We start from the raw sequence: 24,670 nt of genomic DNA on the forward strand, positions 1-24,670 counted from the left end.
TTCACTCCCAGTTACTACCTTCTCCTATGATATTTTCTTTTGTGCATGCTAAATGTGCCATGGCTGAGCGTGAGGACCTGTGGGCCGGTTTGAGTAATGATAAGGTAGCGTCACTGCCTTGGTTTATTGCAGGGGACTTTAACATGATTACAGGAGAGGAGGAAAAGAAATGGGGGTGCCGGTTAGACCTTAGGAAGAGGTTGAATTACTGTCGTTTATGTCCATGGTTGGGGTGATGGATATGGGCTTTTCAGGATCCAATTTTACATGGTGTAATAATAGACAAGGTCGGGCACGCATTTGGAAGCGTTTAGATAGACTACTAAGTGACCATTCTACAGTGGAGATGGGTATTAATTTTAGGGGTCCAACACTTGAGTAGGGCTCCTTTTGATCATGTTCCCTTATTATTATCTGTATTTACTCAGTTGGATAATTCCCCCAAACCATTTCGATTTTTAAACTGTTGGACCATGCATGGGTCGTTGCTGAGTGTTGTTCAACAAAACTGGCATGTGGAGTTTGTGGGAGACCCGATGTACATGTTGGCAGCTAAACTGGGCCGAGTGAAAAAGGCACTTAAGGCATGGTCACGAGAGTCATTTGAGGATATTTTTGTGAAGGTAAAAAGGGTAGAGGAGGAAATGACACAGGCTGAAATTTGCTTCAATGAGGACCCTTTGGAGCTGCATCGGATTCGTCTCAACGAGAGACGAGCTTTGCTCATCCAAGCGCAGGTGAATGAAGATTTGTTTTGACGCCAAAATGCCAGGGCGAAGTGGCTGACAGATGGTGATAGGAATGCTAGGTTTTTTCATGCTTATGTTTCTGAGCGTAGGAGAAAATCTGTGATCCATCATATAAAATCGCAGTGTAGGGAGTGGCTGGATAGGGAAGAGGATATCTCTAAGGAGGCAATGTCATTTTTCCAACAATTATTCTCGGATCAATCAGGGTTAAGTTCTAATCCTGTGTCAGATGTGATCCCAAAACTACTGATGGACCGGGATAACCTCAAGTTGGAATGTCATCCTTCCTTAGAGGAGGTTAAGGATGTGGTGTTTGCCTTGGATCCGGACAGTGCTGTTGGTCCGGAGGATTTTTTGAAAATGTTTTTTACCTTTACATGGGAGGTTGTTGGGAAAGATATATTTGATGCGGTCAGTAGTTTCTTTTCCGGATCAGAGTTGCCAAGGAGCACAATGGCGACTTCTATTATCCTCATTTCCAAGGTGGGCTTTTCTTAGGATTTCTCACAATATCGACCTATCAGTCTGTGTATCTTTGTGAATAAGATTATTTCTAAACTACTAGCGAAGAGATTGACGAAGGTTTTGCCACTCTTGATTTCAAATAACTAGAGCAGTTTTGTTTAGGGTCGGCAAATTTCGAATAACTTTTTATTGGCCCAAGAACTAGTTTAAGGTATTCGAAGGGTGAATAGAGGAGGTAATGTGGTCCTTAAGTTGGATATAGAGAAGGCCTATGATAGGATTTCTTAGAATTTTCTGATGCAAGTGATGCGTAAATATGGTTTCGGGGAGAGGTGGATTGATATGATATGGCGACTAGTGGCTAATGTGTGATTTTCAGTGATTATTAATGGGACACCAAAGGATTTCTTTAAATCTTCAAGAGGGCTACGACAGGGGGATCCCATATCAGCAGCTTTGTTTATTTTGGGGACGGAGGTTTTGTCCCTTTCATTGAACGTTTTGTTAGAAGATCGGAGTTTTACTCTTTTTAAAGTTCCCAGAGATTGCCCTAAAATTTCTCATCTAGCTTATACAAATGATGTAATAATTTTCTGTAGCGGGTTGAAGAGTTCGTTGAAGATGGTCATGCGCTCTGTGAAAGCATATTGTAACGTGTCTAGACAATAAGTGAACCTCCAGAAAATTTATTTTTTAATACATCCCACGCTTCACGCGACAAGAACGCGGGTTATCTCTCAAGTTACGGGGCTACCAAGGGAAATCATTCCCCATAAAATATCTTGGCTGCCCGCTCTATGTGGGCAGGGGTAAGATGAACTATTTCTCCGGAATTGTGAACTCAGTGTCCAAACGGATGTTCTCGTGAAATAGTAAAATGTTATCTTATGGTAGGAAGTTGACCCTAATTAAGAATGTACTTGCCTCTATACCGATTCATATATTGGCAGTTGCGTTGCCCCTAACGGGTCTGTTTTGAAGTCTGGGAAAGCTCTTTGGGGGATTCCTGTGGGGCAGTTCAGACTACGATTTACAGTTTCATTGGATAAAATAGAGTTTCATTTGTAAGCCAATGGAGGAGGGTGGCGTGGGGATAAGGTCATTACAATCGGTCCATGACGCTTATGCAATAAAGTTATGGTGATCGTTCCGACAAAATGTTTCCTTATGGGTACGATTTATACAGGGCAAATATTTGCGTGGGGTTCATCCTCGTGAAGCGGAACAAGTTCGGAGACAGTCCCTCCTTTGGCGAAGAATGGGAAGGTCAAAGACCTAGTGGAAAAACATATAGATGGGTTTTGGGGAATGGGGAAATGAATTTCTAGCATGAAAATTGGATGGGGCCTAGCCCTGTGTGCAATAAAGTAGAGAATTTTGGGGTGCATTGACGAGCGCTGGATATACATATACAATTGGTTCATCCACAATCAAGTTTTACATTTATAAACTCCTAAATACTTCATACGCGATTTATCACAAGTATACAAATTGTGAGCGAGTATAGGGTATTAATAGTCGATCCCACAGAGAAGATTGCAATTACCGGTGTTTTTCAAACTTTTTTATTTTCTAGACTACCGTAAACATATAAAAGTAATGAAAATCAGCACTAGAAAGCTCCTAGAGATATGAATTCCTTACTACTCTTGTAAATGAGATTACTGGTTAAGTGAATGCTATTATGTTAGATAGTTATGGTGTAATTTCCTAATATACATGATACTCGCTTTCGCCGGTCTACCAACTATACTTATAGTTAATTCATACCTATTTTTGTGGTTATGAAACTAACTACAAGATCATTTATTCTATGAAATTACATGAAACAAGTCATATAAGCCACATAGGTGCACCTCTACTCTCGTGAGTGTACTTCCTAGGTTTATCACTTCCTTGAACTAGTGTTAAATTCCAATTCTCATTGCAAACTTAACACCTTTAGATAATCACAACTAATGGACGGTTAATCATGATTAGAAAAGCAAAAGTGATAAATAACTTTTTCAAAATAATACCATCAAATAACCAAGTAAACATTACTAACAAGATATAGAAAGTTCATTCATACTCCAGGTATAAACTTTAGAAACACATATTTAAACACAAATCCAAATCTTGCATTCACAAAACTTAGAGTTCAATTCAAAGATAAAGATATGGAAAGAAGAAAACCCTTGTCACTAGAGTTTCTTGAGCCTCTCCTTCTTCATCTCCCTTGGCCTCCTTGTTGAGCCAATATAAGAATGAATAACATACATAACTACCTAAACTATTCTATATTATACTAACCTAACTAATGAACTAAGGAAATTCTAGTGAGACTACATTTTTTGGTAAGTTCTCTAGCCTTCCAACGTTCTTTTGAAAATTCCTCTAAGGCTGTTATTTATAGAGGAATTCAAGCTCATGGTGAGTTGTTAAAGTTGATATAATTGTTTCTTGGAATCACCAAAAGATGCTTCTTGGATTCTCTATACTTGCTTTCTCAGTTCCCGAGGGATTTATTGCAGATAAATTGGTTAAAAAGCTTGTGTGAACAGAACACAAGTTGTAGAGTAAGTTGCAGAGCCGAAATTTGGGATCCGAGAGCAAGATCCCAGCTTGGATTGCTCAAAATAACTCCCGAATCGCATTTTTCTTCATTTTTATCTTCACTGTACATTAGGATCCGAGGCCTGTAACATAGGGATCCGAGCTCGGATCCTCCCCTCAGATGTAGCCTCTGATTGCAGAAGTTTATCCGAGGTCGAGTCTAGTACAAATCCGAACTCGGATTTACTTGCTCTGTTTTTTGTCCAAATTCAACTGATATTTTCTAGATGTTAGAAACTGAACTAGATCTTGTGTAAAACATGAAAGTTGTAGTTCTTTGAGTTAGCTTTTCAACACATCAAGAACCATCCAATTTCAAGTTCTGTGGACTTTGAAATGACCAAAATACCGTTAACTAGTCAGAACCTTGTTTCAGCTTTCGACCATGAAAATTCACTTCTATATTTCGACTTTTTGACAATGAAAACGACTAAATTGGACTTTGATATTTTCATACCAAATGTAGATCTATCTCCTAGCTTCAAAATGGTATAAGAATCACCTCAATCCAATCATTGTATCTCAAGATGTAGCCGAAATACCACAAGGTGTTAAAGCTATGAAACTCCTTTTCTTTAGAACTTGATTACATTTCATCTCTTGCACTTCATATATTCTTTTTATCACTTCAAACCATCATCAATCATCCAATTCTATTTTCAATTTATACCATTTGATGATTGAATCATTAAATCTACAAAAACATGAAATTTTCGCCATAAAAATTCATAGAAATGTAATTTTTACCACTTAAACCACAAAATACATATTCTCACTAGAAACTTAGTTAATTACCTATAAAACTAATTAAAACACACCAAAACTAACTAACAAAAGATACTTAAAATATGTAAACTATGCACTTATCATGCATTCAGTGGCAAATTTTGTAAATCAAGATCAGTGAAACATAAATCTATTACAGCATTGGCTGCCACGAGACATTGTGTCTAAATCTTATCTATTCCTTCTCCTATATCTCAGCTGCCGGATCGATTGATGTGGGACTTAAGCTTCTCGGGTTCTTTCACAGCCTCATCTATGTATCAAGTGATGAGCCAACCTGTGCCCAGGTCATTTCTTTTGGTAAATATATGGCATTCATTGATTCCTGCTAAGATTTTCTTCTTTATGCTATGCTTGCTCGAGTCCCATTTGCCAGTCATGAACATTCTTTACTGTTTTCAAATACATGGTCCATCTCGTTGTTGGTACTGTAAGGAGCTGGAGGTGGAGAGTCTAGATCATATTTTTTGCACTAGAGACTCCCCCTATAGGTTTGGCAGTCTTTTGAAGGGGTTGCCGGTGGCTTCAGTCCATCTTATACTATGCGACATGTGCTGGCTAAATGGTGGTTACGGGTTATCACGAACTTCGATCTGAAACTAGTATATCGAATTCTCCCTTGCCTAGTGTGTTGGCACCTCTGGAGAGCTAGGAATTTTGTGCTCTTTAAAGGCAAAGGGGTGCCAGTGGAATCTATTCACTGGCGTATTCTAAGGGAGTTGCGAGAGATTTTGTGTGGTCAAATTCCTAATCTTGCAAATGGTGGTTTCTCTTGGCCAGCTTTCCTTGAGTTAGTGGTCAAGAGGGACAAACCTCGTAGAATCTTCTGGCAGAAATGGTGCAGGTGTCGTGCCTCATTTTTTAATAAAGAAAAATAAATGACGAGTTTAGAAAAATAGTTTTTAATTCAATTTTTGATTGGAAAATGAATTTTTGATTTAAAAAGAAAATGAAAAACATGGGTCTAAATGGGACTTGAAAATGCGACGATTTGACCCAAAATATAGTTTAAAAAGGGTTTTTTGAATGAAAAATGGAGTCGCCACTTGATATAGAGTTAAGGTGTACCAAGTCACCTAAAAATGAATTTTTAAAGAAAAAAGTAGAAAACCCTTTTTAAACGACTCCAAGTCTATGAAAATCAGAGAAAAAGATTCGAGAGTCACATTTGAAGAAAGAGAAGGCAAGGATAAAAATCCAAAACACCCTTTCAACCTAACCAAGGCTAGTTGAGCAATTTAGTCAAAGATTTTCTTATTTTAGTCTAAAAATTTATCACATTTGGATATACTATATGAATGCAAATTCTAGACCTAAGAGGGTATCGAGGGGTCAAAATTTCTCTTCAAAACTCAATTGGTGCCAATCACATTAATTGCGATGCCCAATATGGACTTTTTGGAGAGGTCACGAATAATGCACAAATATGAGACTCTAAGAAAAGAAAAGGAAAATCAAAATAATTATACAAATGTACATGACCTAAAGAAATGCATCATAACGGGTGTGGGGATCTAATATTCGTCACTTCAATTTTTCCTTTTATAGAGGGAATACGAGTGTGCTAAGGCTAGAAAGCCAAACTCGTCCATATCCCATACTCAAGGGGTTTCCCATAATCTAATCAAGCAGATGACCCTAATGACTAGAATGAAATGCAAAGTCCTAAAATTATATTTCAATTGCGGGAAAGGGGTGAAGGTTCATGTAAAAATGTAAAACTAAAAAGGAAAAATGAATGAAGATGTAATGAAGGCATGCAAGAATGTGCTAGCGCGGGAAACGGCCCTATTGAGTCTAGCATTGGACTAGTCCTTTACTAATGCTCTCCCACAACCGTTGGACTTGTAAGGGCTCGAGGGGAAATCCATGACTAGCATTGGATTAGCCACGGTAACGTGCATTCCATCCACATAATCATATATACTAATAAAAGCAAATAGACATGCAAAAGCACATAATTTCACCTAGCACGTAGCACATAATCATGCTCATCTAGATGTAAAAATTTAGGGAAAACAATTAAATACATAGGCAGACAAACACGCAAACAAAATGAAGCAAGCAAACAAATGAGCCCTAACTATTACATTGGGAACCCTACTACAATCTAAAAGGGGAAATAAATAAATAAATGATTAAAAGAAATACCTAACTATTACAATTGTGGCATTTAATTGCCTTCCCCAAATAATTATAAATTAAATTAAAATAAATAAACAAAATTGAAAGAAATAAAGCGAATAAATAAATAGATAAAATAAAACATTTAAAAGGCATGCAACACGTAAAGTCGCGTAGGGCACGTAGGGTCAAATAAAGTGAGAAATAAGGGATAGAGGTTACCTCCCTTGCAAATGGTAATCAAATGAAGGAAATATTAGGTTTAAAACAATAAAAAAGGTCAAGGCACCAATTAAATAGTAAAATATAAACAAAATCACCAAATCCCTCCTAATTGCAACTTGAATGTAATCAAATAATGCATAATTGCAAAGAAGGTAAATTATCAATCAAATTTCTAAAATAAAAACTATTCAAGACCCAATAGCAAATATTAACCAATCATTCAAGTCCAATTAAAATATTTTGGGAACTTCCAAGGTCCATAAGTAATGAAAAGGTCGAGTAATGGTTCAAATTGAAATTACTCTAAAACCTAATTGCAAGAAATTAGAACATAATTGGACCTTTATAGCATAGATAGAAGCTAAGGGGAGTAAAGTGCAACTTTTGGAAGCTATTTTTCATGCAAAGCATGCAAAACAACATGAAATGTTCTGCAACAAGAAAACAAGAATCGTTGAAGCATGTGATAAAGGCTTTCTACGATCCAAAAAACACAGCCACAACTTTCATTTTTCACTTGCGGATTTCAACCTCAAAACACCACTTTGAGCAAAAAACCTTTTCAACCAAACATCAAAGCTTTACTCTAAACAACAATCACATAAGTACTACAAGCCAAACAAGCAAAAAAACTTGGAAAAGATGTCATGCAAATCTGGATAATAGAAGCTTCACTCTTTGGCAGCTAATGAAGCTTCTTTTCTGCAATTTTCTGTTGCGAGCTTTGCAGCTTCAACTCACGCAAATGAAATGCCAAACTCACACATCTTCAAACATCAACCTTAACATTGATCAAACATGGTTGCCTACCCCTAACTACTCCCAACCGAGAATAACAAAAAAAAATGCAGCAAAAGAAACTTAGCCGCAACATATGTTCATGCCACTTTCACTCAGCCAAAACAGACTTAAGACTCGACCAGAAAACAAGGAAAGAACAGGTTCTACACACATTGTTGCAATATCTCAGCCCAGTCAAAACTTCAGCAATTCAAGAGGAAAAGGAATCTGTTTGCAAGGCTGCATCATGATCAAGAGCGACTCTCGGCTCCTCTAAACTCTGATGTACTAACCTAGAAATGACCCAATACAAATCCTAATATATTCCAGCACAAAAACCTGGGATGAAGGGGAGAGGGAAGGTTCAACCAGGCTCTTAAACATGAAATGCAACAAGGCCATGGAACGGGTTCAACCAAATCCCAACCGAAATGCGGCAACAATGCAAGATGATATAAACATCTACTTACCCCCGACTCAGGACTTCGAGAAAATATTCTAAAGCCCAACCGAGACAACAAGCAAGATACTAAGAATAATATGGAAGGGAAAACAGCAATAAAACCTTACTACACGTAAATAGCAAAGAGGAGATATCGATCAGAATTGCCCAAAAAGTTTTATGCCATTTTTCTGGATTTGCTTGTTTAAATACACAAAGATCAGCCATAAACATCAAACGAAAGCTTCATGGATTCATCAAAATACCCCCATAGAAAAGAAAAGGCATTCTAACATAGAACAGCAACTCCCAAACAACTACAGAGGAAAAAAACGCTACCTTTAGCTTTTCACTGAAACTTGACATGACCAAAAGATGACGGCTTTGTTCTCCTTCTTTCTCCGCCATCACTCTACTATCTCTCTCAGTTGTTACCTCCTCTGGTTACTCCCCTTTCTCCTCTCACACGGTGGTTCTCATCTGGTTTCTTTTCGCTCTGCTATCCCGTCGTCAACTAGAGCCTCGTCTTGTTTTTCTCTCTACCTCAACTCTCTCTTACTCTCCTCTGCTTTTTCTTATCCAGCCCAGCCGTCGTATTCTCTCAGTCGCCCCCCTTATTTTCATCAGCCGTCATCAACTGCCCAGCCGTCCTCTCCTCTTGCTTCATCAGCCGTCTCAAGTTCCCTCTATCTATCAAACTCAGCCGCCTCACCAGATCCTTTCCTCTCCTCTAGCTAACCCTCCTGTAGCCGTCCCCTTTCATTCCCTCCTTCATGTTCTCCTTTTTTTTTCAGCCGCTGCTCTCCTCTCCGTTTTTCTTCCTTTGCTGTTTTCTTTTGGCACCGGCACACACACACTCCCTCTCGCTCACTCTTTTTCGTTTCTCAACTCTTTCGGTTTTCTCTCACTTTCCCTCAACCCTCAGCCGTCACCAAAAAGTCCTCCTAAACCCTCTCATTTCATGGCTTTTTATAGGCACCCGAAACCTCTCACAAAACCTAGCATTTATGGTTCATCTGTTGCGTTTTTCTTTTGCTGATTTCCAAGCCATTGGATGGCTTTTGTTTCTCAAGACCTTGAGCTATCGGATGAAGGCCAGATGGCCTTGTACTATATCAATCTGATGGAAAAAAAACTGAAGGAAAAAAAAATGAACGGGAAGAGCTGGAAAATCCCGCTGCATTTCCGCTGCCTTGTTTTCCTTTATGCGTTCAAAAAATTATTTTATTATTTTTTTAACAAATAAATAACAAACTTGCATAAATCGAATCTGAAAAATGTAAAGCATATTTTTTGTGAACAATTTCTTTTTCCAATAAAATTTTAATGCTAAAAAATATCTAAAAATAATTTTTAAAAAATTAAGAAACTAATGTACAAAAAGGGATAATAATAAATAAAATAAAACTAAATTAAAAATTTAATATCTAAAATGCTAAAAAAGTCTAAAATAAAATCATGAGATTAATAAAATAAAAATAGATGATAATTATCAATCAAAAAATGAAAAAAAATAAATTAAAAATTTGGTGTCTACAGTAGGTCGCAGCTCATGATCCCTAAGTTGCATGTTAATGGATGCTCTAGGAAAAATCCTAGAAGGGCAGGCAGGGGCGGTATTCTAAGGGATCGGGGCATTTCATTTTCGCCTTCTCTAATGTTTTAGGTGTAGCTAATAGTTTGTAGGTAGAAATGAAGGCAGTGTTTGTGAGAGTGAGGCTTTGTGTGCAACAAGATTTTTCGAATGTGCATGTGGGGTCAAATTCTTTGCTTCTGGTTGAATGTTCAAGGGCGAGTTGGGGGTACCTTGGTGGCTAATGCGTGATTTTGAGGAGCTACTAGCTTTGCAGCATCATGTGCAAGTAATGATGCACTGTTTTTGAGAGGCAAATAGGTCTGCGGATTGTCTAGATAGATTTGGCATAAACTTGGGCTCCAACAAGGTATTCGAATCTTTGGCTCAACTCCCGCTGGAGGTTAGAAGCGAGGTTACTTTGGAATGGTTAGGTATCCCTTCTGTTAGGTTTGAATAGTAATCATCAAAAATAGTTCAATAGTTCAATAGTTCTGGGAGGTAAGGCATAGCCCCCCTCCGTGTACTACGCCATTGCCATATTAGTTATTAAAGAAAGCCATTGTTTAAAAAAAATTGATATCATTTACCTATTATCAAGATGTCAAAAAGATTTAGGAATACTATATAATATATGTCAAAAAGATAGATGTCCACATGTATGTGGGATGTTCTCTATTATATTCATTCAGATAATGCTTTATGCATTTGATCATGGTTGATTTTGGATGAAATTTAGTTAGATTTAAGTTTTAAGGGCAAAACAATATTTTAGGAATTATAATATGTAGTTTTAGTGAATTATTAATTTATGATATGAATGAGACCAACAGTTTACATAAGGTTTTAAAAAAATTTATTATCTTATTATTTTATTGAAATTATTAATTTAGCTTGTTAGCCTAAGTCGAGACTAGAAAAAATTATTATTTAATAGAAGTTATTAATTTATCAAGTATTATTTTACGGAGGTTTTACTATATGTAATAAAATTTGTCATATTATAAGTTTTGAATTATTTTTCAATCCTTGAAAACTTTAAAAGTTTGGACAACAATAACAACAAATTTTCCTAATTATATGTATAGTAGCACTTATCTATATATCATACTTTCTATGATTTAATACCTATGAATACAATAAGATGATAAAGTATTAATAAATTTTTTATTTGGGACACAAGAATAAAAGTTAAACTTGTATTAATGTCACAAAATCATTGAAAATTATTGTAATTTTATCTATATATTAAATTCTGTAGCTTTCAAATATATTTTGTATTATTTATATATGGATTTGTATCCATTTTTATCAAATTCTTATTTTTTTGTGTTAAACTTTTAATCATATATAATATAGGCACATATTATATTTTGTATTTTTTTTGTCCCAGATTTTAATAACTATACATTAATTTATTGTAGAAACTTAACATTATTCTTGTGAAGCTTACATAGCCAGAATTAGTAAGATTTATGAGAATAACCTTAAGTTTTCACGGATAAATGATATGTAAACTGTTAAAAATGTCAATTTATAATAATCTTAAATTTTTATGGATGAATGGTATTAAACTGCCAAAATTGTTGCCTCACAAATGACTAAAACTTACTGCTTTATAGCTTACATTTATTGTATTAATCGAATTGACCTAAAAGGTTACCATAATCCTGTGTATGTAAGTTGATGTTTTGAAATTTGCACGAATCTCACTATTCCCATTATTACTGGTAAAAGTACTCTTAATTAAAGCACAATAAAATCAAGTCTTTTTGCCATTTTGATGTAGTGGTTATATTTACTAGAAAATTATTAAACCATTCTTACAATATATAGTTTCCCCTAAAAGTAATTATATTTTGTAAATAAATCGAAATAATTTTATAAAAGAATTTTTGCTTTTTCACTAATATAATCAAAAGAGTTTTGCACCTTTAAACAATAAATAGAAAGAATTGGTAACGACATGAGTATAAAGGTGGAAAATGTAATACGTATCACATCATGAGTTTAGATATAATTTGTTTAAATAATCAGTAATTTATCCTTGGTCGATATACAATGCATATTGATTCTAGACAAATGAAAATATTATTTAGCATATGCCAGTTATCCATTAACAAAATTTACAGTTTGAACATGATTAATTGAGCATATATTTCCTTTTTTTAAGTAGCTATAATTTATTTTGTTAACTAGGCTAAAAACTTATATTTGGATGAAGCAATGCTAATGGAACTTCAAGTATTGTTAATAATACTAATTTTACCTCAATTATTGTTAATAATACTCATTTTTCCTTGGTTTGGACAATGAAGTGTCAATAGCAACAATTGCTAAAATAGAGCATTTTTTAAAATTTTGAGAAAATTGAAAACAAGTTCCAAAATATTTCACTTTTATTTCTTTAAAAAATCTCAACTTGTTAATTAAATTCAAAATGATTCTACTATAAAAAATATTCCTTCTCAAATTAACATCAATGAGTAGATGTGAGCTACAATATGATAAAATATGTCTCATGCACATGTTTTAGATATTTGAGAATTTTGGTTGTTCTAAGGGTAATTCAGGGAGGCGGTGGAGTTCTTCGGGATTCAACCGGATTGCCTCTGGTTGCCTTTTCGGCTTTCTTTGGGGAAACAACTTGTCTTCGTGCAAAGACTTTGGCCCTTCTGATTGGTCTTCAAACGTGTGTCCACAGGAGTTTTGGTAATCTATGTGTGTAATCGGATTATTGATCTTAGTTGGGATTCTTCAGCGGCGAATTCAGTGCCCGTGGCAGATCCAAAGAGAGGTCCGATAGAGTTGACATTTAGTTGAGGAGCCTGCTCGATTCTTGCATTGCTACAAGGAGGCGAACAAAGTTGCTGATCCGCTATTCAATGTGGGCATATCTCATCCTAAGCACTATGTCAAGGTCTATGATTGTTTTCGTATATTTCCGAGGCTAGCTCATGGGGAAATTAGACTGGATAGATTAGGAATACCTTATGTTCGCAAAATTAGGTGTATGTAAGAAGAACTTATTACTTGTTTCAATGAAAGAATAATTACATAAAAAATTGGTATTATAGCGTGCTAATTATTTTATGATTGTTTTGTATATAAATGAATCTAATTTAAATTATACAATAGATTATATGTGTGCGTGTAATTTTTTGTTCAACAATGGATCTCATTTTTATGAATGTTCTCCTAGAAAAAAAATCAAGATCTTTTTTATATTACTTTTATACTTATTGTTATTTCAAGGTCATTGATGTTATTTATTAAATTGTTAGTGCTGACTGTTAATTAAGAGAAGAAATTGCAACAAAAAATAACATTAGGGGAAAAGTGCAAATTCATTAGAAAAATTTAGTCAAGATAATTGTTAGAGTGAAGTAGGAGGAAGATAATTGAGGAAAGTAATAAGCCGAGTATGCTTCATAATGTAAGGAAATATGTGACTTTTTACTTAAAGCTGAAAAATTTTTAATTTACAGAAAAATAAATTTGGTCAAATAATCAGTAAATTTGGTTACTCGAAGCATAAATTTCTATTTGTGACTAAAAGTTATTGTTTATGAGGTATAGTTATCAATTTTATTAAAAAACTTACTAACACTAATATTAATTATTCTAATACAACATTAAAAAAGACACTAAAAATCTCAATGTGTCGTTAAAATTAATAGAAACCTATAACAATAAGTTGCCCCAATATCGTTATCATAACTATCAGCGTTATAGCATCGTCCCCAACTTATAAATTAGCTATCCAACTAGTGGTGTGCTACAGTTGAACTGGCATAGTAATACCCATCTCTTCCTTAGTTGTGGCCAGAGTGAAGTTGGTACTGGCTTCTTCTTGAATCGACACAGGTTGTATGCTTTTTTATTATTCTATCGTATTTTTCGTTCTCTTCCTTCTTCATTTACACTTCAATTTTTTATTGTTTCCACTGTTTCAAGTGTTAAATAGCTCCAAATCTTCATTAAAATGAGGCATGGCTTCTTTGGCACCTATGGGACATGGGATTCAAACAATTAAATTAGTAGAATTGTCATTTTCTTTACTCAAATAGTCAAACGCAAAACTAATTAAACCTTGGTATATTCAAACTAATATACTTAAAAGCACACTAAAACAATTCCAAAAATTCGCACAAACACATAAAAAATAAAACATTAAACACCACTTGTCACCTTATTCTACGAATGTCCCAATTTTTAGACCATCAAGATGTCATTTGTTATTTCTTGTCTCTTGACAAAACCTATCAGGTCTGATGAGATAATTGACATTAAAATGTTTTTCAAACGATATGCAAAAGTGTTTGTGAAGATCTTGATCACAAAGGAGAACAAACAAATTGACTTGAAATCTGCAAAAGATATGTGATTATCCTTCTTGAGAATAAGAATGAACTTGTACCAAGAAATCTAATTGCATTAAAAATATCTGTTGCTATAATATCTCAACATCTTTATCAAGTTAAATGTTGTGGACAAATCAGCTTGAAATTTGCAAAAGAAATATGATTAGCCTTTTTGGCTTTAAGAACATTTAGGGCACCAGCAATATCTTATGAATGGAAACCCTACCCAAGAAGTCTAACTTTGTTAAAAGCATCAATCCGTATCATATCCCCGCATCTTTATCAAGTTGAAACATTTCCGATTTAACTTCATCCATTTGGAACAATTTTAAAAGAAAGATATTCATCACCTTAGTGAGATTGGTAGTTATGTTATAGAGCAAATCTTAAAAATGTACTTAGTCGACAAGAGTTTAAGAAAATAGTACACTCTTTATTGCTATTTAGAAATCCATAACTTGCTTCTCTTATCTACCAGGGAAGAATGGAAAATATATGGGAGTATTTGTATAATCTATATTATACCGTAAGATCCTTGTCTCTACTCTCTAATAAACCTCGTCATGGTGTAAGCATTAAAACAAGGGTTAATTTTTCCTACACTGACAGCGTATATACTATCAGGATCGGATGAATAACAAATATGTAAAATTTGATTTGAAATTTAACTTTTGCATACATGTCATAAATCAAACGGTGATAGTGCATATACTATCAGTGCATATAAGATTTACTCTTTAAACAATTTACTTTAAGTTTTAAGTAAAGTTGCACATCATAAGCTTCTTTGATTTTAAAATTTTATATTTCATCCCTTCGAGTTTCATCACTTGCATTGGGGCAACTCTTATTTCATGCCCAAATCCTATTTTCATTGGACCCAATACTCATTCCATCTAAATTATGGATGGAAATACATAGTTGAAAGGTACTTGGGACTTCTTGTTAATAGTAGGAGGAAAGGGAGAATGGCTCTGCCACTTAAGACCCTTCGTAGAAAAATTCTGTTTGAATGATTAGACTATCAAAAAAATTTTTCCTTATAGTTTATTCATCTTCTTAACTAAACTTAGTATAAGATATGTAGAGAAACAACAAAAGTTTTTCAATGAAAATTAGATTTTGTGGCATTAAATGCTTATTTACCATCGTATGTGCTTCTTTGTTACATCTAGTATAGTTCATACACTTACTATGAAGTTTTCATTTTCTGGATGAAGGTAAAAGATTCATGCATAGTTATTTACGTTGGCCTTATAATTTATAAGGAACTTGGTAAAAGTTCCAAGTAGATGGTCACTAGTTCAACCAATGTGTAAGTGATTGAACTATATTACTTATCTCAAAATATCTAAAATTGATAAATAAAGTGCTTTTAGATACGTGCCATTATATTTAGCAAAATAGATTATTACTATATAAGCATTAAATGAAAACTTAATTTCATTTTATCATGCTTTTATGAACATAGATCATGTAGCCAAAGGCAAAATAAAATTATTTTGTTTAATAGAGCAACATGCTTATAAGAAAATAGCATTATGTGTTTTATTATTTTACTTTTGTCTAAAAATAAAATAGTTCTTTAAATACTCAACTATTATATCATGATGATAACAATTATAGTTTGAAATAGCATGATGAATCGGTAACAATTATAGTTTGAAAGTTAAGGTGATTTATTGTACTTATTTATTGTACAATAAGAAAGGAAACAAATATATTTAATGGGATATCATATATATATATATATATATATATATAATAAAGTCGTATTTTTATTCTTATCCCTTCATGTTTTCTCTTTCCTACGTGACTTAACGAGACGGCAAGCAGTTTCCTACTAGGATTCTTAATAAATCATATATATAAATCATATATATATACATATATATATATATATATATATATATATAATAAAGTCTTATTATCATCCTTATCCTTTTAGTTTATCTCTTTCCTACGTGGCTTATCGACATAGCAAGTAGGTGCAACGCGCTCTATGAGTTAACCCCCCTAATAACCTACGCTATTCTATCTCTCTTTTTTCTCTTGACTTTACAATTCTAGATAATCCTTCCATAATTATCTCTTCCATTCTCTTACCTTTTTTTCCCTTAACCCTAATCGTTAAGCCTAAATTTTCAGGGGATTAGTATAAATAATTTTGAATTATATTTTTAATTCTCTCTCATCTTCAACTCAAAAGTTCAAAATATCAATTCAAATATTAGATTATGTTTATCAGATTATCGCTATCGAAAATACTCTACATTTTTACTTATATATACGGTTATCGATCTATTACTTATCACTTTATCAAGCAGTGCAGATGTTTACACTTTTTCACAATATTTTTGGAAATTTTTTTTTAAATGCAAGGACCGGATTTGGAACTTCGTTTTTATTCCCTTCAATGCAAGGACCGCATTTGAATTTTGTTTATTCTCGTTGTACGTGGTCTATAATTTCCTACACTTTTTTCATAGCTAGATCATTGAATTTGAATTTTCTAACTCTTCAAAAGTTACAGTTTGGTTTTTATTTCTGGCAAGGTTTTTGTAATTAATTTGTTATTTCAATTTATGGATTCACTCTTCAATTTAAGTAGAACATATATTGCTTTTTTGGTTAGTGATTTAGAAGTGGCCTTTTAAACTATGTGTTTTCACACGATTTTTTAATTGCCTTTGACAATTTATTAATTGTCTTCAACAACGTATTAATATTTTTTTATTTTCTAGGTTTCTGGGGTTAAAAAATTTTTGTGCAGTTTTCAATGTTTGTTTTTAGATTTTGATAGAAAGCTTCTAATGAACAAGAAGGTGTCATTGATTATATAAATGGCAAGGTATCAAGTTCATTGTCATACAGCAGTTCATGTCATACAATATACATCAAACTATTTAGATTTTTTATGTTTTTGACTTAATAGCAAAATACATATTATGTTTTCGTTTTGGTTTCTATTAGCCATGAACAGATTTAGAAGGCTGCTATGTTTCTGTGACTTGATTGATTCTGAATTATTATCTTTTATTAATATTTCATTCGACTTCTTTTCTTTTCACATTAACCTTTAAGCCATTTATATTAAGTACCAAAATTGATGTTTTGGTAACGGGTTGGCCATTCTTTTGTTTACAAAAGATCAACCAAGATTTGATCTTCCCTATTTTCAAGTTTTGGAATGTCATCATATTGTCGATTTTTTTTTTTTTTTGCATTTCGAATTATTAATCACTGAATTAGATATTTAAATTTACATTATAAGACTGTTTTTTAATAACAATGTATTTAAGAAAAGTTATAATAGATTATACAATAAGTTTTGTATTTTATGAAAATATTTTTATGAACTACACTAAATAATTTATTATTTTTAGACAATTCCCATTCAATGAATGGGTACAAAACTAGTTTGGCCAATAAGTGAAGACTTTGGCAAAGTCTCTAATGTAATTTGGTACAAAAATAAAAAATTCCTAGATCATCTAAAACTCGATCATAGTCAGCTTGAACCGATGGGTTAAACAAATTTGACAAGGTATACACTTTAGTAGAAATCCAGCAAGAATTAGTGGTCAGTTTTATGGGTTGACAGGTATAACTGTTAAATTACCCAGCCCGCTTTTTTTTTTGGATTAATTGCAAAATACACCATTAAATTATTATTGATTTATAACTTGCACAACAAACTATGAATTGTAGTATTTTACTATTTTATTTATAAACTTCTTTGCACACTAAACAATTATTGTGAATTTGGTGGACTGAATATAAGTGAAAAGACATCAACAACCATGCAAAATATATGTTCTCAAATTTAATTTTAACCTTCTAACTGTGACAGCCCCACCTCTCCCTAGGGCAAACCCTAGGGTATCAGCGGACTGCCTGCCCAACTCTCGCCAGGACTCAGTCGTTCAAAGTACTAATATCATCAATGAAACGAATGTAACATTTGACAATGCAGGGGATTGAAACCCTACCTCAAACATAATCACTAATCCAACAATTCAGCTTAGTACATATATCATCGCATGCCAACTTACCATGCTTCACTCAAAATTACATAATATAAATCATCCTTAAGAATTTAAGCTTACAAGTCTGCTTAAATGAAAGTTACAACCTCAAAACGCAAGAACGGCAAAATAAAGCTAAGAAAGCCCTCGATCAAATCCCTTCCCGATCTATTAAGAAAAACAAAGGGAATGGGGTGAGATAAAGCCCAGTGAGGTTCTAGGTAAAACAAGTAAACACATAGCCACATAAAATCACAAAATAGCCAACTAAACACCGTACAGTAAAATAACAGTTTAATCACAGTTCAATTCAAGGATACGGGTGGCTTTCAAAAGCCAAAAGTCCACTTGAGCTTGATCATAATTGCCTCTTGTTGACACTCCGTCAACACTTGTAACAGTATATAGGTCCATAGAACACCATTTTTACTAGTCTCCGTCCACCAAACCACCCCCCACCGGGCCCGCACTCCATAAACAGTAGTTTGATTGTGACGCCCCCACTTCTCCCTAAGGCGAACCAAAGGGTATCCGCGGGACGCCTGCCTAGCTCTCGCCAGGACTCAAGCAATTCCATTCAACTTATAGCCGAACCACACAATACAAACCGAAACTTAGATACAATAAATGAGGAAACGTTCAAACTTAATAATAGTCAACCATTCTCCAAACCACACGTCAGTACACAAAATACAATTCGTCCAAATGTTACATTTCCATACCAAAAGTACAATCCAAAACCGAAGGCATAAACAAAAGTATTAGCAACCCTAAAACAAAAGTACATCAAGAGGCTGCTCCATTTTACCTCCGAATTCAACCTGTTAAGGAAAACAAATCTACAGGGTGAGCAAAACGCTCGTGAGGCCAAGAACACACATGCAACCACATAGTTCAGATAACAAGCCCAATAACAATTCAAGTATTATCTTGCAAGTAATTAATAACACCAATAAACTGTAACCAGAAACAATTCAAGGATATAGAAGCTCTCAGGAGCTAAGTTCCACATTTGCCGATGTCATTTGTATATCTCCCCGTGATGACTCTCCGTCAACCGGGTTGATATTTTCATATCCGTAGTTCACCACTTATTTCTCATCCGTCCACCATACACCACTTCGGGCCCGCACTACATTTATAAGGCGATACTATACGAGTATGCCAAGCGAGATCTCTCAATAGATCAAGCTTATCATTTGAGTCTCATGGCTCACCGAGGTTCCCGACCAAACCCATACCGGCTCGAGTTCCAAGGTCGGCCTATGAGTTTGGGCGTCCCCCATTTGTCATGTAAATGTCGAGGAGATTCACTCCATCGACGTATGCAATCATAGCATACCATTTCATGTATTCAAGCATTTGATAGGTTTAAGCAGACATTTCAAGTCATGTAAACCAAACAAATCATGTTAAGCATGAGTCATTCGTTTCGAATGAGAACGAGTGCGATCAAGTACACACTCGACTCCATTTTGTCAAAATCAGTTAAGCTAAGCATGAAATCAGGTGAATCAAGCATGAATCAAGACTTTAGGGTTCAAGTAGGCATACACTTGACACTCACCAAGTTATGCAAGCAAGTAAATTGGAGGAAGAGTTCAAACTTCCACAGTAGGGTCCTCTTGGAGGTCCTCGTGCGTGCCTGAGCAAATAATAGTGAATTATCACCCATATCCCAAATATCGAGGAATAATTCGTTCACTAGTATTACTCTAGGAAATTCCGTGAAAATGAACCTCAATTACTCGTAAATCGAGGTTCGAGAGAGGTTTGATAACATTCAACAATATTTAAATCTTTATCTAGAAAATCGGGGATAAAACGTTTAGATAATATCAAAAGAATAAAGAGTTCTTGAAAAACTCTATTTCCTTGAAAGTTGGAAAAATTTCAGTTTTGTTATGAATTTTTGAAAAATCGTAACTCACTCGGCATAAGTCAAGAATTGGAAAACTTTATACCGTTGAAAACCTCTTAGAAAGTACTGCAAGTTCCTAGAAGACACTTTTCCATGAATCGAAGTGGAAAGTGCTCAAAAAATGAGTCTAAAGTTGTTGTTCCAACTTACCCAGGATTGAGCCGGGGTTGGTTTTTCGCTAACTTTGAAAATTTGGCAGAATTCATTCGTTGCAAACCAACCCTTGAAATTTATAGCTCAATTAGAGGTGCAAGTAAGGTATAGGTCAGAACAAATGGATCGAGAATCGGAGTTTCGAGCACCAAGATATGGTAGTTCAAAGTTGGGAAAAATTCAAGACTGTTACAAAATTTCCAGATTTGGTTCCAACTTTGGACCTTTAGTTAAGTGCCGAAACGGACTTGGATTGACACCAAATTTTGCAGTATAATACTTCCATATGAAGGTTATCTCTCTATCAAATTTCACGGAAAAATACCCTCGGGAGGGGGGTCATTCAATCAACCAAAGTTTGGAAAAATCCTTAAGGCAATCTGTCCAAATCTAAGATTTTCAAAACGAGCAGTCGCCGTATTTTGATCATAACTCTCTCAATTTAACTCAGAATTGGGAATGGTTGATAGTGTTAGAAAATAAATTCATAGGGATACAATTTCACAGAAGAAATCGTTCCAAGTTTCGGCATGCAACTGGTTCAAAACCAAGCCTCAAGTTGCAGCATCATCAAATCATTTCGGCAGAACGGAGAAACAGGACAGTCAACTTCAGATGAATGGTGTGGCTCACACACATGAAACCAGAATGTGCATTATACACCGTTGGAAACATGGGAACGTCTAGTTTCAAATGCAGTTGACGGCACTTGATTTCGACGTCGGAGTACGGAGTTATGGACAAAATACAACCACTGGTCTGGATTACGGCGAAATCGTTTTCCAGATTACCAGTTTTTGAAATAAATTTGTTTGAGTAACCAAAACTCAATATTTTTCAACAAAATTTTGTACACAACTTCTACAACATGTAAACAACATAATCAAGCCTTTAAATCCTCAATTATCTGCAGTAAAGTGACCGAACAGAGCAGGGGTAAAATGGGAACTTTTTGTTTCAAGAGTTAAACAACGTTTCTGTCAAGAATGCACCTTTAATCTACTTCCTTAAGCTCTAATTCAGCAAATAAACAATCATCAAACATCATCACAACCATCAATCCAAAGTGGGAGTTCATAGAGCCCACATTTCCAACAATCCAAGCTACTAAAGTAAAGATTCCAACTCAAATGCGTAAATCAACTTTCATAAGACAAGTTGAAGGTGTTAGATTGTTACCTACTTTGATGGCTGCTCAGATCAGAAAATTTCGGTCCCTATGAAGCCTGAAGACAGCCGTGAAACTCCTCCCTTTTCCAGCCTAAGATGTTGTCCAAGTAAAAAGCTAAACGAATGTGAAGTTTGGTGAGAATCTATGGAAGTTTTGGTAGGAATTTGGTTGAGTTTTGGAAGAAAAGAAATGGTGAAGCTTGGTTGTTCCTTTGCTGCAGTCTAGCCGGCCATTGTAGCAGAGAAAAGGAAATGAATTTCGGCTCTGTAGCTTTTGCGTACAAAAGACGCTTGACGTCAAATCCTTTGATACGTCAAATCAATTTTAACTAGTACCCTACGCGCGCGTTTTGTATCCGATTTCTCTTACGTTTGTTGCACTAGTGCACTAAACCTCTAGGGCCCTTACATTCATATAAATATTATTCATTCTTAATTGTCCCAAAATAATGGTCCAAAGTCCCTCAATTAAACGCGCACGTGAAAACACGTATTTCTAATTTAGGCGCAATAAAAATTAAAACCTTTGAGAAATTCTTATAACGATCGTACCACTAGTTATTACTTGTGTGTTTAAACCTAAAATTGTCTATTTTAGGACCATTGTATATGTCTTAAATTTTTAGTTTATTGTACTCCCAAATGGCTAAAGTTTTTAGACACGTTTCCATTTTTCGCTAAATAGGCTTATAAGAAAATATTTGTTTATTCATCTATATTTTTATTTTATTATTTTTAAAATGAGTCACTTTAGAAATATAACGAACTATAAAATCATGTACTTAGGTCTAATAGGCTAGAAAATATTATTCGTGGCAAAAATCCAAATAAATAATTATTTAGCCAAAATTAGGGATTTTAAAATAATGGAATTTTCGAATCCTCACATCGGTAACACTCGAGTATACCAGGAATCCGAGTTTTCAATACTCAAGGATTCTAATGAAACAGTATCAAGCCAAGGATTTTATCACTGGTGGTGCTGGACAACACAACAAGCAAGCACAACGGCTATGCTTCACTAGGGACCTCCAAGCAAGATTCAATTTCCAGTGAACAGTAAACAGTCCTCAAGATTTATCGGCCTTCTCGACCAAACCCTTGCTGGTTTGATACAACCGACTCACCTATGAGGTTGGATACCCAAACAGTTACAGTAGTTGGTGGAATGTCATCCACGCAACTTAAGTACCGTCATGTATAGCAATATCTCATTTCATGTTAATTCATTCAGTAAGTAGAGGCTCAGTGAAAAGAAAAAAAAATAAGGAAGGTCGAGTGCGATAAAGTACACACTTGCCTCAATTTTAATTAAAACAGTGTTTGGCTCAAACAATAACAATTCAATACTTTCAAGTACACAAATATTTCACATAACAACTAGCAGGTAGTGGAACACTCATCTGTCAAGCAAAAGTAATAATCGACATCAAACGTCTCTGTTACGATCACCGTCGTTGTCCAAACCTAGGTCAACGAGTGAAAACATTAATAATTGGATTCGTTCCCTACTAAAGTATAGGTTCATTAAGAGGCCAAGTGAGTAGCTTAAGCTACTTAATCCGGCATGCAAATAGGGTCTAAACCACGGTGAAAGTTCATGGAAAACAAGTCTAGTATGTACATGAAAGTTTGGCAAAAGAAAAGTTTCACTAAAGCTCAAAGGCTTCATTACGGGTTAAACTGTCTCGCCCGGCCAGCCTCGGGAAAATGGTCATTGCGCATTGTGGGAAAGTTGGAATTAGGTTCCATCAGTTGCATTGGAAACTAGGTTCATAAGGCTAAATTTGTCTAGAAGAAACCATTTCCAAAATTCCAACATAAGTGGCTCAAAATTAAGAAACCAAATGAACTTTCTGGACTGTCTCGGATGAACAGTACCGCTCGGACAGCCAACTTTCCAGACTCGCCACGGATTGCTCGGGATGAACTAGAAAATGAGCTTTGTACCATTTTAAAGCTCTAAGAGTCTAATTTCAATTGCCACAAACGGCACTCAATTCCGATCAGTGACTAACACGTTATGACCTTAACAAGATTGCTGGACAGAAAATTTCTGGACCTAGTCCAGTTTTCCTCCTTTGTTTATAACTCAAAATTTATTCAACCAAATTGGCTAATTTTTTGTAGACAACCTCCACACACATAACCCAACATATAACACTCACATTTGTAGCCAAAATGTGCATGAAAATATCAAGGAAAAACCGGGCAGCAAGCTTAAAAAGTTTCGGTCAGCACACTTTAAAAATTTCTAACTTCTACTCTTCTTGTTATTTTCATTCCTTGCACATAACAAATATTAGATCCAACTAAATAGGGGTTTAAAACATATCAATACTTCATAAACACACATGAATAAGGGTTAGACATTTCATCAAACACTTGGTATGCATATTAGTAAACCTAACCATTACTTGATTAACTCAAGAAACTAACCCCAAATTCAACCATAACAAGTTTTTTTCGCCATTTCAACCTCAAGTAGATGATATAACATCATAAACCCAAATTTTAAATATTACATACCTTACTTACAGTTGCTTTGGACACCAAACAAACCACCATAATAGAAGCTTTAGGCTTGAAACAACTTCAAAGATTGAAGGAAATTTTCTCATAAACTCTAGATCTTTCTTCTTTGGATTTTTGTTCTTGGTTTTTTTTTTTCTAGGGTTTAAGGTAAGTATATGGAGCTCTCTCTCTTCCCCCTTTTTGTGCTAAGAAATTCGGCCAACAAGGGTTAAAAGGAACCAAGTTTAGTCTTTAAATTGTTTTCTAATTCCTTAGTCAAACAAACCCATGACTAGGGTTTTGCCACATGGCTCCATTAGTAACCTAGACTTTCTTAATCTTTGACTAATGGTTCTCTTAACTTTCCAAATGTACCAATAATTGTTTAACAACTCTAATCTCACACAAAAATCTCTACTACTTAAGAAAAGAACACTTGGTCAATTTCAAGTGGTGCATTAATTTAAACAAACTCAAGAAAATATTTTTCTTCAATTACAATGAAATGGAATGTTATACATGAAAATTACTATAACATATAGAAAATATATTGTAAGGGTATATAATAAGTAATTTAAATCCTAGGGTAAGGCACTTGGTACAATGTAAGTGGTGAAAAAAGAAACTAACTCAACAAAATTGCTTTAGTTAAAAGTAAGGATATGAAATGTAATGCATGGAAATTGTTGTAATACATGTAGAATGCTATGCAATGGTATATTATAAGTGGTGAAATAGTTACAACTAACTCAAGAAAAATGTTTTAATTTCTTAGTGTATA

General features: G+C 34.5%; 2 long non-coding RNA genes across 3 annotated transcripts; both read right to left on the reverse strand.

The window, feature by feature from the left end:
• Positions 1 to 17,907: 17,907 nt before the first annotated feature.
• Positions 17,908 to 24,074, reverse strand: LOC140006511 (uncharacterized). Of its 2 annotated transcripts, none has more exons than XR_011814173.1 (2): positions 23,905 to 24,074; positions 17,908 to 18,299 (listed from the first exon to the last, which is right to left on the reverse strand). It is a non-coding gene; the product is annotated as an uncharacterized lncRNA (long non-coding RNA). The 2 variants fall into 2 exon arrangements; XR_011814172.1 differs by lacking the exon at positions 17,908 to 18,299 and adding an exon at positions 18,730 to 18,952.
• On the reverse strand, positions 19,605 to 21,729 carry LOC113723816 (uncharacterized). Its single transcript, XR_003457131.2, has 2 exons — positions 21,385 to 21,729; positions 19,605 to 19,776 (listed from the first exon to the last, which is right to left on the reverse strand). It is a non-coding gene; the product is annotated as an uncharacterized lncRNA (long non-coding RNA).
• Positions 24,075 to 24,670: the final 596 nt, after the last annotated feature.

The sequence above is a fragment of the Coffea arabica genome, chromosome 1c, assembly GCF_036785885.1.
Source record: "Coffea arabica cultivar ET-39 chromosome 1c, Coffea Arabica ET-39 HiFi, whole genome shotgun sequence".
NCBI lineage: Eukaryota > Viridiplantae > Streptophyta > Magnoliopsida > Gentianales > Rubiaceae > Coffea > Coffea arabica.